The 16262-nt window shown below is 42.5% G+C and overlaps 1 long non-coding RNA gene and 1 pseudogene across 1 annotated transcript in view; one reads left to right on the top strand and one right to left on the bottom strand.

The window, feature by feature from the left end:
• Nucleotides 1-16262, top strand: part of LOC127486866 (uncharacterized) — a 192354-nt gene that overhangs the window by 111387 nt on the left and 64705 nt on the right. The gene's annotated exons all lie outside the window — the stretch shown is intronic.
• Nucleotides 12117-14037, bottom strand: LOC138849608 (transmembrane emp24 domain-containing protein 2 pseudogene; annotated as a pseudogene).

The raw sequence follows: 16262 nt of genomic DNA, 5'->3' as shown, positions 1-16262 counted from the left end.
CCCACACATTTCTCCTCATGTCCTCTGCCCAGTTTGGGATTCTAAAAACACTCGTGGACTAGATGCTCCTGCTATGTGACCTCTCCTGGCTCACAATGAATTTAAACAGGTTTGATGGTAAGGTCTTGCTCTTATATCATGATACAAGCTTACCTGGAAGCTTTGTTCTCGTATACCTGAAATAAGCCCAGCTGAGGAGTGCAGGGCTTTACTAGTGTCGTTATTAAATTTTTGGAAAAAATGCAAGCTCCCAATGCAGACTTTCTTATTAAAAATAAATCCAATCCCTCTTTCATGATAAGATTGTTTGCTTCTTATTGAAACTCAAAATAGTAACCTGAGACTACAGAAAAGAGTCATGGTTAGAAATTGTTTTGCTGCAATGGTATCTCCTTGTTTGCTATGCTCTGATTTTCTCTACTTAAAAGGTATTAGGATTGATTGCCATATTTGTTCATTATGAAATTTACAAGCATCAGTAGTATTTTCTGTTATTATGGTAGCTTGTGGGAGAGTCCAAAAAAGATTCTCAGAGTTTTAACTCTTGGAAATCTGATAATGTGATGGCAGAATCATGAAATAGGCAGAGAGCAAAATCAAATTCATAATAACGTATGAACAAAAGTTGGAGGAAAAATCAAGGAAAAGGTCAGAGAACGTGGGATCCATGGAATGCTTCTTTTCAGTAGGACACAAAGCATGACCTGGTGAGGAGGCTCTTAAGAGGCCACCCTAAGACAGGGAGATAAGAGCAACGTTCATTCAACACAAAGATTTATAGGACCTGCCTAATGGCTAGATTCTGTAATGGAGGGCTACCGAGAATAGTAGTCAACCAAACACAAATTTGGTTTTTGTTCTATGGGAGTCCACTGTTTAGTGAAGACAGACATTCAGCCGGTACAGGTATTTAGAGGGTTGAGCTATATTTGCAAAGTGTAACAAATAGGACAGAGGGAAATGACAAAATCTGGTTAGAAGGGGTAAGAGGAGGAACCACTCCAGTCCTCTCTGAAGAGGCGTGAGGAGGCCCAAATTGGATTTGGGTAGAAGAACCAGCAGACACACATGGACTGAGCTGGGGAGTTGGGGTGGGGGATTGCTTGGCTAGTTTGAGAAGTGAGGGAAGGCAGGAGTGGCTGGACTCAGAGACTGAAGAGAAGAGAGACAAAGCTAAGGGTGACATGTGGGAGACCTGGGGGAAGCTTCTGGCTCCTGGCTTCAGGTCAGCGCAGCTCTGGCTGTTGAGGCATCTGGGGAGTGAACCAGCATATGGAAGACCTCTCTCGCTGCTTGTCCTCTCTCTGTGTAATTCTGACTTTCAAATAAATAAATAAATAAATAAATAATTTTTTTAAAAGCTAAGGGTGAAAGCAGGGAGTGTCAGGGGCAGCTGTCGTGGCACAGCAGATTTCACTGCTGCTTGGGATGCCCACATCCCTCCCAGCTGCTCTGCTTCCAATCCAGCTTACTGATAAGGCACCTGGGAAGGCAGAGTTCTAATGGCCCAAGCACTTGGGCCCCTGCCACCTTTGTGAGAGACCCAGATGGTGTTTCTGGCTCCTGGCTCCTGGCTCCTGACTTCAGCCTTGCCCAGCCCTAGCTGTTGCAGCCTTTCAGGGACTTAAACAGTGGACTGAACATCTTCTTCAAAAAATATTCATTTATTGGAAGGTAGAGTGACTGAAAAGAGAGAGAGAAAGAGTGAGAGATCTTCTATTTGCCAGGTTATTCCTCAAATGGTGGCAAAAGCTGGGGCTGGGTGAAGCCAAACTTAGGAGCCAGGAACCTTATCTTGGTCTTCCACATGGGTGGCAGGGACCTAGGTACTTGGGCCATCATTCTCTACCTTGCCAGGCACATTAGCAGGAATGTAGGATTGGAAGTGTAGCAGCTGGGACTTGAACCGGCACCCTGACAAGGGATGCCAGCATTGTAAACAGTGGCTTAAACTGCCGATAACTTCCCTCCCACCCGCAACCCTCCACTTTCCCGCTCCCTCTCCTCTTCCATTCACATCAAGATTCATTTTCAATTCTCTTTATATACAGAAGATAAGTTTAGCATATATTAAGTAAAGTTTTCAACAATTTGCACCCACATAGAAACACAAAGTGAAAAATACAGTTTGAGTACTAGTTATAGCATTAAATCACAATGTACAGCACATTAAGGACAGAGATCCTACATGAGGAGTAAGTGCACAGTGACTCCTGTTGTTGACTTAACAAATTGACACTCTTGTTTATGGCATTAGTAATCACCCTAGGCTCTTGTCATGAGTCACCAAGGCTATGGAAGCCTTTTGAGTTCACCGACTCTGATCACATTTAGACAAGGTCGTAGTCAAAGTGGAAGTTCTCTCCTCCCTTCAGAGAAAGGTACCTCCTTCTTTGATGACCTGTTCTTTCCACTGGGATCTCACTCACGGAGATCTTTCATTTAGGTCATTTTTTCTTTTGCCAGAGTGTCTTGGCTTTCCATGCCTGAAATACTCTCATGGGATTTTCAGCCGATCCACACGCCTTAAGGGCTGATTCTGAGGCCAGAGAGCTGTTTAGGACATCTGCCATTCTATGAGTCTGCTGTGTATCCCACTTCCCATGTTGGATCATTCTCTCCTTTTTTAATTTATATGATATTTGTCAGACATGGAACAGATGGACTCCAACTGGTGCCCACATGTGATGCCGGTGCTGCAGGTGGTGCCTTAGCCTGCTGTACTACAATGCCGGCCCCAGAAGCCTAATATTTTTATACTATACTTTTCTCTTTGGTCACCAAAGTCAGTAAACCATTTCTCTTTATTACTTCTTGCCCTGTCCTGTCCAGGTACTTTGTGCCTCCCTTATGTTTTGATATTTCAGTATGTTGTCCTATGACCCTGTATGGTCTCAATCTTTCTCTGACCTGTTTTTGGATCCAGTCCAATCTCTTTGTCTCTGAAAGTCCATATCATCCATTTTGTGCTCCCAGGGTGGGTAGCCAGCACTTTTGCCTTCTATCAGTCACTCATAGCAGCCTCTGCGTAAGTCAGGCCTGACTCTTCATGCTCTCCATAGGCATTTACCTCATGCTTTTGTCAGCTTCCTCACAGGTGTGCAATGCCTGTCTTATGTCTCCTCTTTCAAGACTCCTAGATCCCACTGATAACTGGTCGATATACAATTTTGCGGTGGGAAATCCCAATATACTTCCCATTGGTGGCTAGGCATGGGTTATGTCCATTGTACAGATAATGACAGGACCAAAGGTAATAGCTGGACTTCAAGATTAAACACAGGAGAAATCTGCATAGAAGGGGTGAGCGAAGTGATGAAGGATGAACTCTGTTCAAGGTCATCAGGTAGGAAGAAGAAAACAATGTTAGAGAATGGGAAGCTGCCGAGGAAGTAGTCAACATTGAGGGGATTATCACAAGACCTCCAGCTTCCTATTGTAATACACACTTCATTTGGCATACATTAGGTTATTAAAACTGACTTAATATGAGGTTATTTTTTCCTATTGCAACTGAAGGTCTTCCCATTTCAAAGGCCCCAATGCTTAACTTATAGACTCATCATTTTTTTTTTTTTTGACAGACAGAGTGGACAGTGAGAGAGACAGAGAGAAAGGTCTTCCTTTTTGCCGTTGGTTCACCCTCCAATGGCCACTGCGGCCGGCGCCCTGCGGCCGGCGCACTGCTCTGATCCAATGGCAGGAGCCAGGTGCTTCTCCTGGTCTCCCATGGGGTGCAGGGCCCAAGAACTTGGGCCATCCTCCATTGCACTCCCGGGGCATAGCAGAGAACTGGCCTGGAAGGGGGGCAACGGGGACAGAACCAGCACCCTGACTGGTACTAGAACCCGGTGTGCCGGCACCGGTAGGTGGAGGATTAGCCTAGTGAGCCGCAGTGCTGGCCTAGACTCATCATTTTTGATAATCCCAGTTATTACCACAGAGGCTTAGCTGCCCAGGATGAGCTGTTACTGCCAGTGTAGCTTCCCTGCACCTGATATGCCTTAAATATGCTCTCTGGGGTTTCTGCCTTTGGGAGACCTAATTTCTCCAACCCCTTGTTTGCAGAGCTGGCCTTTAGCTCCTTGCCATGCCTCTTCTAATTATGGCAGACCCTCTATACTCTCTAAAATACATTCATGTCTACTGTGATGCCGAGAACTAAAATTTTTATTTGAGATTTCAACTATTGTAGAAGAGTCACCCACGGTGAAATGCAAAGACCATTGATTGGGAGTTAAAATAATGTGAATCATATGTTGGTTTAGTTTTATATGGAAATTCAAAATCTTGTTTTCCTCATCTGCAGAACGAAGATAGTAATGCTTATTTCACAGGGCTGTTATAAAGCGCACATTGAGTAAGACACTGAAAGATAGAACTCTGTGAATATCTGAGCACTTTACATAAATGAAGCATAATTAATATCTTCAGGAGGCAGATGAATTAATTCTTGCAACACATTTTAAAGAGGAGAAGAATAATATAAATGCAGTTCTCATGAATAGTATAATTGGATTGTGAAAAATATAAACTCATTTTAAGTAAAAATAACTTTAAATAGAAACTTCTGTTAAACATTTGAATACTAATGCTATCTTCTCTATTCAAAGCAAGTTGGCATGCACACACACACACACACACACAGTCAATACTTCTCTTGTTGGGCTGAAATTGAAATTTTTGAGAAAAGAGAAAGCAATGCCAGCAGTTTCTAATGAGACACCCCAGGAGACAAAAAGTGAGATCTCATTCTATTTTATAACCAGACTCAGACTTAGGTGCTGACAGACAATGTCATAGCAGCCCCTGAATAATCCTTTCTCAGGAAAAACCAGATACTGAGTTAATTTAACATTCAAGATACCTATTTGCTTTTCTAAAATATCAAGAAGTACTCGATAGTCTGCCAGGATGGGATCTTAAAAGGTGGGAGTTGCTGCTCTTGGTCTGGAAATAGGGGAGAAAAAAAGGCTGCACCTTTCAATTCTTATGGGCAGTGCTGTTAAACTAGGAGAAGGTTAACTGCTTTTCCAACCCAAAGTCTCTTCCTTTCATCTATGCCAAGTTTAATGGATATTTTAATAATCTCTCATCAGAGTAGTCATACTGGTAATGGGCAGTCTATATATAAAGTTAAAGTTTTAAAAAAGTTATATATAGTTAAAGACCCACAGTGACATTTAAGCCCTTCCTCATCTCCAATTTTTAATTCTCGGTGTTTTCCATTTTGTGTGCCAGGGATAGCACAATTATTGTTTCACCAGACTACAAAAGCTTTAACAGAAATGATATCTTAGCTGAACAAAGCAGAGTAAGTATCTAAATCACAGTGTACGTGGCCAGAAATGACAAATTGAATAGACATCTGGCAGCTTCTCTACAGTAACACTAAATACAGGAAATACATGATTCCAAGCTGAAACAAAGAAATAAAGGGATTCCAAAATAATCCAAAATAATAAAGATGTGTTCAAGAGCTGCTCAAAGGATTGTAGACATGGTTACTGCAAGCCCTTGGTACCAGTGAGAATATAACAAAGAACAGTACCAGCAAAGTTCATCAAAAACAACTGAACTTTTTTTTGTTTTAAATATATTATTTATTGATTTGAAAGGCAGAGTTACAGAGAGAGAGAAGGAGAGGGAGAGATCTTCCATCTGCTAGTTCACTCCCCAAATGGCTGCAATGCCTGGGGCTGGACCAGGCTGAAGCCAGGAGCCAGGAGCTTCCACTGGGTCTCCCATATGGGTGTAGGGGTCTAAGCACTTGAGCAAGGAGACAGTAGCTTCTTCCAGTCTCCCACATGAGTGCAAGGGCCCAAGTACTTGGGCCATCTTCTACTGCTTTCCCATGCACATCTGCAGGGAGATGGATCAGAAAGGAGCAGCCAGGACTTGAACCAGTGCCCATATGCGATGCTGGCACTGCAGAAGGCAGCTTAACCTGCTGCCCCACAACTGAATTTTTATAGCAGAATTATTCCAAGAAAATTGTAACCCTCTTTTGAGTACTAGCTCATTTATCCTGGACAACAGCTGTATAAGGTAGGAAGAAACCACACTTATAGGGCACTAGGCTTTCTATTATTTTATTTCACATCTATTATCTCATGTAACAGACTTATGAAGTATTATCTGTTTTACTTTTTATAATGAAAACTGGGGAATAGAGAGATGAGCAGTTTATTTATTCCATGGCATGAATCTTGTAAATACAGGAGAATTTAATTACAGCATTTTCTGACTCAAAAGAACATAGTCCTTTGGTTTCAATTCCACTCACAGAGCTCTGGATGCTCACCTGCCAGACTCTTAATAAATATCTGTCCATTGATTGATGAGAGTAGACAAGACCCACCTAATTCCACCCAAATTACTATTGTTCCTTGAGGGTAGAGCTTAGGGAGGTTAAAAAATAAAGTCAAATAGTAAAAATGTTTCCACAGAAGGGCCAGTAAAAAGGATCATTTGGGTGGTTTCAACGTTATGATAAAGCAGGGAGAAGATGTTAATAAGTAATGGTAACAACAATAAGGGAAGGCAATGTTACATAGTTTATATAGTGCTTTCCATACTCATCATGCTATTTATAATGAAAACTGACAGAATCATGGAAACATCACTTGTTCTCCTCAGAATTTAAGAACTCAGTTTCTTTTTAAAAAATTTTATAGTAGACCAGCATTGGTTTTGATTGGCACTTGTCATCTCTTAAATTTGTACGTGCTGACCTCCATAAGTCTGTGGTTAAATCTATTTATTGCTTCTTATTATCAACCTATTTCCAACTTCCTGAAGCCATTCCCCTCAGTATCTTAGTGAATGATTTCTCATCTCTCCATTGGATTGTCCTAACCAGAAATCTTGGAATCCATCATCCATGGAACCACCCTACATGTCTCATGTGTTTTCTGACAGTAACATTCTACCTCCAAAGTACTGTCTGAATCCACCTACCTTTCTATACTGTCATTTATGACTGCCTTGGTTCAGGCTACTGTGGCTGTTCCATTTTTATAAACTCCTAAGTGTTCTCTCCACTATCTCTTTTGTTTCTGACTCAATTTATTCTATGTAATGATGTCAGAGTGGTCTTCTCAAACAAAACTCTGATTATCTTGCCTCCAGGCTTAATATCCTCTCAGTCATTCACCTTTAAATTTTTTCGACATGTTGCAATTGTACATATTTATGAGGCACAGTTTGATGTTTCAATAATTGTATAAAATGTGTAGCAATCAAGATTGAGTCATGAGCATAGCCATCACCTTAGGCATTTATCATTCAAAATCTTCTATTATGGACATTTTGACATATGTGATATATTATCGAATGGTGAGAACATCCAAAATTGACTTTTTAAAAAAGATTTATTTATTTTATTTGAAAGTCAGAGCTACACAGAGAGAGGAGAGGCAGAGAGAGGGAGAGAGGTCTTCCATCTGCTGGTTCACTCCCCAAATGGCCGCAACGGCTGGAGCTGCACCAATCTGAAGCCAGGAGCCGGGAGCCTCTGCCAGGTTTCCCATGTGGGTGCAGGGGCCCAAGGACTTGGGACATCTTCTACTGCTTTCCCAGGCCATAGCAGAGAGCTAGATTGGAAGTGGAGCAGCCAGGTCTCGAACCAGCGCCAATAGGGGATGCCGGTGCTTCAGGCCAGGGCATTAACCCACTGCGCCACAGCGCCGGCCCCCCAAAATCTACTTTTATAGCCATTTGAAATATACGATATATTATTATTAACTATAGTCCCTGTAATGTGTAATAGAACACTAGGACTCATTCCTATTAATTTTGTACCTATTACATAACCTCTCCACATTTTACCCTACCTTTCTCAGCCTCTGGTAACCACCATTTTAATTGTACTTCTAGGAGATCAATGTTTTTCAATTCCGCAAATGAGTGAGATGATGTGCAATCTGTCTTTCTGTGCCTGGGTCATTTCACTTAACACAATATCCTCCAGGGTCATCTGTGTTGCTGAAACTGAAAGGACTTCATTCTTCTGATGGTTGAATAGTATTCCACTGTGTAAAAAACCCAAATTTTCTTTATTCATATGCTCACTGATGAACAGCTTGAATTCACATCTTAGCTATTATAGTAGACAAGGGAGTGTAGACAGCTCTAAGATGTGCTGATTTCATTTCCTTTGGGCATATGTTCTCTAGTGAGATTGCTGGATCCTATCATCCATATTTTTTTTAAAAAGATTTATTTATTTACTTGAAAGTCAGAGTTACACACAGAAAGAAGGAGAGGAAGAGAGGCAGCGAGGTCTTCCATCTGCTAGTTCACTCCCCAGATGGCTGCAATCGCCAGAGCTGCGCCCATCCAAAGCTAGGAGTCAGGAGTTCCCTCTGGGTCTCCCAGGTGGGTACAGGGGCCCAAGACTGTACCCAAGGACTTGGGCCATCTTCTACTGCTTTTCCAGGCCATAGCAGAGAGCTGGACTGAAGTGGAGCAGCTGGGTCTTGAACCGGCTCCTATATGGGACACCGGCACTGCAGGCGGAAGCTTTAGCCGCTACACCACAGCACTGGCCCCATATCCACGTGTTTTTAAAAGACCCTTTACTCCACTCTATTGTAGCTCCACATATCTATGCACACAAACTTCAGTGTACAGAACAATTTGCAGTTCTTTTCAACAGGCCATCATCAGTTTTCGAGGGCTCTCTTCGTAAGGTTTCCAAAGCCTGAAAACACTAGCTCTGTACTTCCTTTACCAGGTATATAGAATGGGATCCCAACAGCCTGCTCCCTAGCACTGCTGCAAGGAGTAATTGAGCATGTGCTGTTGTTAGCCACATCAATAAATCTCTTTCCTCGTGGCCTAATTTAATTCCCATCTTGTGGATCTTCAGTTCTCATCTTATGTAGGAGAGTATCTCCTGATCACCTAGGACTGGCTCAGATGTTCCTCCGATGTACTGACACAACATCCTCTATTTAATTCTATTGAAACTAAAGCACATTTGCTTGTTTACTTGTGTGGCCCTTTAACTAGACTGTAAATTCAATGAGATTAAGGAGCGTGTTTGTTCATTATTGGATTTTATCACCAGCATTTAGGGTCGCAGATGCTCGGAAGTAACTGCTGAATAATCAAATCAGAAAGATGGAATGAACTTTGAATATCCTAATAGTTATGGCATCTGGACACATGTCTTTAGCTGGATCTTAGTACTTTGTCTTTGAATGCTACTTGCAGTTCACTGTGTGTCTAAGTGTATAAGTAACCTCATTGCTCCACCTTTTTATTTTGAAAAACGATAAATACTAATATATCTTTCACCTGGATTCCCCAACTGTTCACATTTTGCCGTATTTTCTTTATCTTTCTTCATAAAGGCATACTACTTTTACCAAACATTTTGTAAATAAGTGTCAGATATTAACCCTGCAGCTTGTCAGAAGACTCCTATCTCATGCCTACATGGTCCTATAATAGAAGTGGGGCAGTGGGCACTTTTGTCCCTGAGGTCAGGGAGGGTGAAATGATCTGCTCAATGCTGCAAAACCAGTATATCTGGAGTTGCAAAGAACCAGTTTTGTACCACATCATTGCACTCTGGTTTCCTATGAAACATACAAAGTTGAAATATTATAGATTTTATTTGTAGAAACAGATATCTCTCTCCTATTAAACATTCACCTTTTAAATTCTGATGAGTTGGGACTGACAGTGTGGTGTAGGAGGTAAAGCTGCTGCCTGCGATGCTGGCATCCCATATGGGCACCAGCTCAAGATGCAGCTGCTCCAGTTCCAATCCAGCTCCCTGCTAATGTGCTTGCGAAAGTGGCAGACGATGGCCCAAGTGCTTGGGCCCTTGCACCGTGTTGAAGACCAGGAGAAGCTCCTGGCTCCTGGCTTTGACCTGGCCCAGCCCTGGCCATTGTGGCCATTTTCAGGAGGGAACCAGCAAATGGAAGATCTTTCTCTCTGCCTCTCCTTCTCCCTCTCTGTAACTCTGCCTTTCAAATAAATATAATGAATCTTTAAAAAAATAAATTCTGATGAGTTGTATCAAAAATACAATTCCTTGAGAAGGTCATGAGGGAGAAATCTTCTTGTCTCTTATTGTACTTTTACTTCTCAATTTCTTTAAAGAAAGATGGAAAAATTGTTTCTTCATCCTAACATGAGTGCATGGGTGCTGCCTCTTCATCAGAGGACAGAGCTGGCTCCTAATTTGTAAGCCAGTTCTTCAAGCTAATGGTGAAAAATTACATTATATAAATTTGTAATTAAATAAAACACATAAATATTAAAAGCTCATTATTTCCTAATTATCTTATTACAATTTAGTATTATCTATGTTCTTGAAATTGTTTATGTCCATTTTTTGTTTATTTGTTTTAAATTTTCATCTTGTTTGAAAAACAACAATCTTCCATCTGCCCAAATACCTGAAGCCAGGAACCTGGAACTCCATCTGGGTCTCTCATATGGGTGGAAGGGACCAAAGTGCAAGTACAAAGTGCTGCCTCCCAGGAAGCATATTAGCAGGAAGCTGGATCTGAAGCAGAGCAGGAACTTGAGCTCAGCCACTGCAGTAGAGGATGTGGGTATCCCAAGCTGTGACTCATCTCCGAGCCAAATGCCTGCCCCTACTTGTCTACTGTATCTGTATGGTGGAGACACCACACATCTGTTTCCAGTTCCATGTGTAGTAAATTCATCCTGGTAGCTTAAAATTGTACATTCAGTCAATTTGTGTTGGTAGCTTAAAAATGGCCATGCAGAGGGAACTTATGCCACAGAAATTGACAAATGCTATAAGCCATCTTCCCTACTCCCTGCCACACAGGAGCTGGCTGCTAAGTATTTACCAGCACATCACTGATAACGCCCTATTAATTTTTATTTCATACATTCATTAATGAGGTTTCTCCCATGTGCCCACCAAGTGTGTAGTGGGATGCCAAGCACTCCTGGGTAATAAAGACAGCCTGCCTCCTACCTCCCCCTGTCTTTTCAGCCTCTTCCATTTTCTGCTGTTTTACACAGGCTCATTTTTCACTTCTGAGGTCCTTAGGATTGTTTAGTTTCTTTCTCTTTTGACTCTTTTAGGTTTCCATCTTTCTCCCCAGGTTTTCTGCCTCCCTCCAGATTCTCCCTAAACCTTGCCGTTAACTGTGTTCTCTAAATAAAGAACTTTAAAAGAATGCAGATCTATTATTCTTAAGTAATACTGATGGCAAAAGAAATTATAGTTAAATAATTTAGGAAATCTCATACATATTTAATAAATACATAAAATCATTTATCATTAGTATGTATTAAAAATGATACTAAAAGCCTGCCATTCTTGATCAGGCTAATGTTTTCTTAAATTGTATCCTTAAAAATTGGTATTATTAACATGTTTCAGAACTTTTCTCCTTTTATTACCAAGACACCCTTTTATTCTGAATTTCAGATCTTCCTTTCAGGGTCACAGGACTCCACCAAGTTTTGATACCAAGATAACCACTGTTTTACCAGTCATCAACAGATATTTATGAAATATCTATCACATGTCAGGCACTACAGTGCCAGAAATAATGAGAAAAAGAAACACTGATTCTAACTTATTATTCTTGTAGTTTTCTATTGTTCAAGGTCAAGTCTTGCTACAAATGTAAAAAAATCGCATCTTCTGATAGAAACAAAGCCTGGATCTTCTTCGATGGGCTGTAAAGAAAGAAGCTCCACAAGACCAGGGTCTCATCTCCTTGCCCTAGGATCTACCTGCCTTCTTGCCTTCTGCCTAAGGAGCCATACTCAAATCATTCTCCAAAAAGCACTGCTCTTCCTTCAATAATATTCCTTTTTTTTTTTTTTTTCAAATCCCCCTGCAAAGTCAGACTACCTGGGCATCTTTAGACCCAATGTCATCAAAAAGACTACCTGGGGTCAGTCACGGGCTGATGATCTGTGCATTCAGCCAGGTGCTGTGCTCAGAAGGGCCAGGTGCTTGATTTAATGCTCTGTTGTCACTGTCTTTTTTTTTGTTTGTTTGTTGTTAAAAAGAATTGTTTATTTACTGAACCTGGGGCATATTAGATATATAACCAATTTCAAATTTACATCTTTTAATTCAGTTTTGAAGTGTTTTTACACACACACACACACACAAAATTGGCAAGTAACAGTTACCCTAAGGTAAAACACCCTCACCTTATCAATGAACTGTTGCAAGTTACTGTCATCCAAGGTTGAAAAAGTATTTGTCCTCAACATGGAAACTGTAACAAATTTAAATTAATTATATAAAACTTGTTACTTATAGTTTTTCCCTTGCAAAGATCCAAAAAAAAATGTACAAGTAACTAATATATATCAGTCCCAACATAATCCTGGATCATCCCCATACCAACAACAGATGCTCCTTTAATTTCAAACCCATCATCAGAGATCAAAGAGAAAAGTCATTCCGTTCTATATAAAACAAAATTCACATGTGCCAAAAAAAGAAAAACCCAGGAGAAACAAACAAAAAACCCTAGAGCCGACATGATGTCCAGTGCCCTAGGTAAAGTGGCCAAAGACCACTGGTGAAAAGTAAAATAGTGGCTGGCTGTCACTGCAACAAAACCCAACAGGCTCCAAGCCTCTGACATCAGAAATCCAGATTGTTCCAGTGACATGAATGCGTACTTTGTACCTGCCAAGAGTGGACATGGACGTGGCAGCACGGGGAGCTCTAGCGTTTCCTGAAACACCTGGAGAGTGGCTTTCAGAGCAACTTCTGACGAGATTGGGCAGAGGCCCGACAATGGTTATTAGCTGCTTCTGTCACCAATTTATATGGAGGTGATTGAAGCCTACAGTTTGATATAAAAAACTGAGGGGGAACTGTGTGTCAGAGGAGTCTTACTTTCAGAGCAAAAACAAACAACAAAATGACCCAGCCCGAGCAGGTTCTCCAAGAGAACTCCGCCACTAGGCAGGGCCGACAATGGCAACATTCAGATTGCTGCTCCTCACATGGACTCAACAAAATGACTTTTTAATGACGTGAACTGCAGGATGAGGGGGCCCAAAAATGCAGTCATTTTAGTAGAGATCTGTCAGGCACTGTGCCGATACCCTGACCAAACTGCAATTTAGTATGAAAACAAAAGATCTCCTGAAGACTCTACTCCTATGTGTCATTTACATTGTTTGAGTTCTGAAAGAACTTGTATCATGAAGGCAGCACGCTAAGAAATTGTGCCAGATGTCAGATTTTCACTGTCACTTTCTTAAGAAGGTGTTTCTCCCCCACTACCTACTCGTCGCAAAGAAAACATAAACCAAACCGTGAATGTACAGTTCAGAAAAGAGGAACAGAAACTAATGACATTATTATGACCAAGGTGTTTGGTAAACAGTGAGTTATGAGTTTGGGATCCTCAGGAAAAGGCTTTTTAAACCACCCTCCGGACTTCAAAAAACCTCTTCAGGTAGTAGATCTGTCCCAATGTCATGGCAACCAGGACAAGGGTCAAAGAAGGACCAGAGGACCACTCTGCTGTTGGTGTTGTCGTTGATGGCTCTGTGTATCCTCTCTCGCACCTCCATGTACTGCTCGTGCTTTACGGCTGTCATGGCCACTGCCAGCTCACTGATCATTTCTTCTAGCTTGTTCTGGTGAGCTTCTGTTTCCATGTCCTGGCCTTTCGGGGCCTCCCCAATGTCGATGGTGAATATCACGATCTTTGGGGTCATGGTGGACATCCTGTTGCTGAAACAGAACTTGTACGTCCCGTCCATGTGAGCAGCAAACGTGTACTTCCCACTGGACTCCCGGCCCCCTTTGTAGATCCCTTTATTGTCAGGGCCTGTGATCTCCACGTCGATGTCCAGGAAGCCGCCCTCGGCCAACTCGAAAATGAGGCCCATCTTGGTGCCCGAGGTGACCCGCACGAAGAAGCACTCCTCGGCGTGTGCGTCGATGCTGACGAAGTAGCCCGAGGCCGTGGCCAGCAGCTCAGCCAGCAGCACAAGCAGCTCAGCGAGCGTCACCATAGTGGCACGGAGGCCCAGGCCAGGACCGGGACTGCGTCCTCCACAGCCGCCGCTGCCCCTGCTGTCACTGTCTTGAAACTGTTCTTTTTGTTTAAGATTCATTTATTAAAAAGGCAGAGTGAAAGAGAGAGAGGGAGAGACACACAGAAAGAGATCTTCTCCATCCACGGTTCATCCTATAAAAAATCTGGGGCTGGGTTGCAATGCCAGGAACCAGCTCCTCCTGGCTCTCCTCTCCCATGTGGGTGTCAGGGATTCAAGCGCTTGAGCTATCATCTGCTGCTCCCTAGGCACATTAGCAGGGCACTGGATCACAAGCACTCTGATACAGGAAGTGGGTGCTCAAAGTAGAGACTTAACCTGCTGTCCCGCAATGCTCAACCCTTGAAATTCTTAACAGTTTATGAAGAAAAGGCTCTGCATTTTCATTTTCCCTTGGGCCCCACAAATTATGTGCCTGGGCCTATAGCCAGATTATCTATTCTTCAGAGAATGAGTGCCTATGTGTGGGCTTTGTCTCTTCACAACTTCCCAGGCACCTGGCTTTAAAAAAGACAGACACCGTCATATCCCTACCACATAGGGACCAAGCACTACTTTTCTTTTTACTGAACTGAAAATTCCACTCTGCATTATCTCTCCCTCTCAGTTCTGTGATCCTCCCTAAGTCCTGTCTCTCTACCTTAGGTACTGAATACTAGGAATGGTGTCTGTCTTCAAACATATGGCAACCACTAGTAAAGTCTTAGAGTTTGGAAGTACAGTAACTACAGAAGAGTATGTGCCACACAGTGTTAGTGCTGTGAGACATATACACCCACACAAGCACACACACAATAGCTGAAGGGGACTCATTCTATCAGATTAGCGTGAGTGAGGAGGGAAATCCTATGAGGTGAAGAAGACTTTATTACCAAACATATAAGAAAAGGATAGTAGGCATCTTCTCCCATTGTAGGACAGAAACTCTCTCTCCACTCCTTGTTCTCTCCAAAAAAAACAACAGTGGAAGCTCAAACAAGGTTACTCACCTTCTATGTTAATAAATCAAGTCCCTCCCCCCAGTATGGCTTTCTACCCAAGACAGAATGGTCTTGGAAGTGAATTCTCTTCTTCCTACCAGTTTAACACTAAATGAGCATTCTTAGAATGAGCTATTAATGCAAAGGAGACAACGTCAGTGGGGGAGAAATTACTATCTGAGGTCAATTTTCATTTTTTAGTATAATATTATCCCCCAGTTTTTTTTTAAATATTTATTTTATTTGAAAGAGTTACATACACACACACACAAACACACACACACACAGAGGTTTTCCATCTGCTGGTTCACTCCCCAGATGGCCACAATGGCTGGAGCCAGGTGCCAGGAACTTCTTTCAGGTCTCCCACATGGGTGCACAGGCCTAAGGACTTGTGCCATCCTCCGCTGCATTCCCAGGTGCATCAGCAGGGAGCTGAATCAGAAGTGGAGCAACTAAGACTGGAACTGGCACCCGTCTGGAATGTTGGTGCCTCACGCCAGGGCTTTAACCCACTGTACTACAGTGTCAGCCCCTATCCCCCAGTTTTTTTTTTTTTTTTTTTTTGACAGAGTGGACAATGAGAGAGAGAGAGAGAGATAGATAGATAGAGAGAAAGGTCTTCCTTTTGCCATTGGTTCACTCTCCAATGGTCGCCACGGCCAGTGCATCACGCTGATCTGAAGCCAGGAGCCAGGTGCTTCTCCTGGTCTCCCATGCAGGTGCAGGGCCGAAGGACTTGGGCCATCCTCCACTGCACTCCCGGGCCATAGCTGAGAGCTGGCCTGGAAGAGGGGCAACTGGCACAGAATCCAGTGCCCCGACCGGGACTAGAACCCGGTGTGCCGGTGCCGCAGGTGGAGGATTAGCCTATTGAGCCACAGCGCCGGCCCCTACCCCCCAGTTTTAAATAGTGTTGACCTCTTCAAAGATGGCTGTACTGCATCACACTTCCTATTACTATGAAAAATAATCTGCTCCTCCTGAAACATGAAATTTCATTGAAAAGATACTAACAGCTGAGAAAGATTCTACTGATTAGCTTTCAATTTGCCATGCTAACAGGGAGTCCGTTGGATTCACATTTTGAAAAAGATAAGCAAGGGCAGCTGAAGAAACTGTCGGTAAGAATTTACCTCCCTTCTATCACACTGATCATATAAGAGAGCTACAATGAGAAAGAAACAAATGAAGAGGCGCACAGGAACAGGACACAGAATGTGATGTTCTGCCCAC

The sequence above is a fragment of the Oryctolagus cuniculus genome, chromosome 5, assembly GCF_964237555.1.
Source record: "Oryctolagus cuniculus chromosome 5, mOryCun1.1, whole genome shotgun sequence".
In the NCBI taxonomy this organism is placed as follows: Eukaryota; Metazoa; Chordata; class Mammalia; order Lagomorpha; family Leporidae; genus Oryctolagus; species Oryctolagus cuniculus.
The sequence above is the reverse complement of the archived record's forward strand: the minus strand, read 5'-3'. Positions and strand labels throughout refer to the sequence as shown.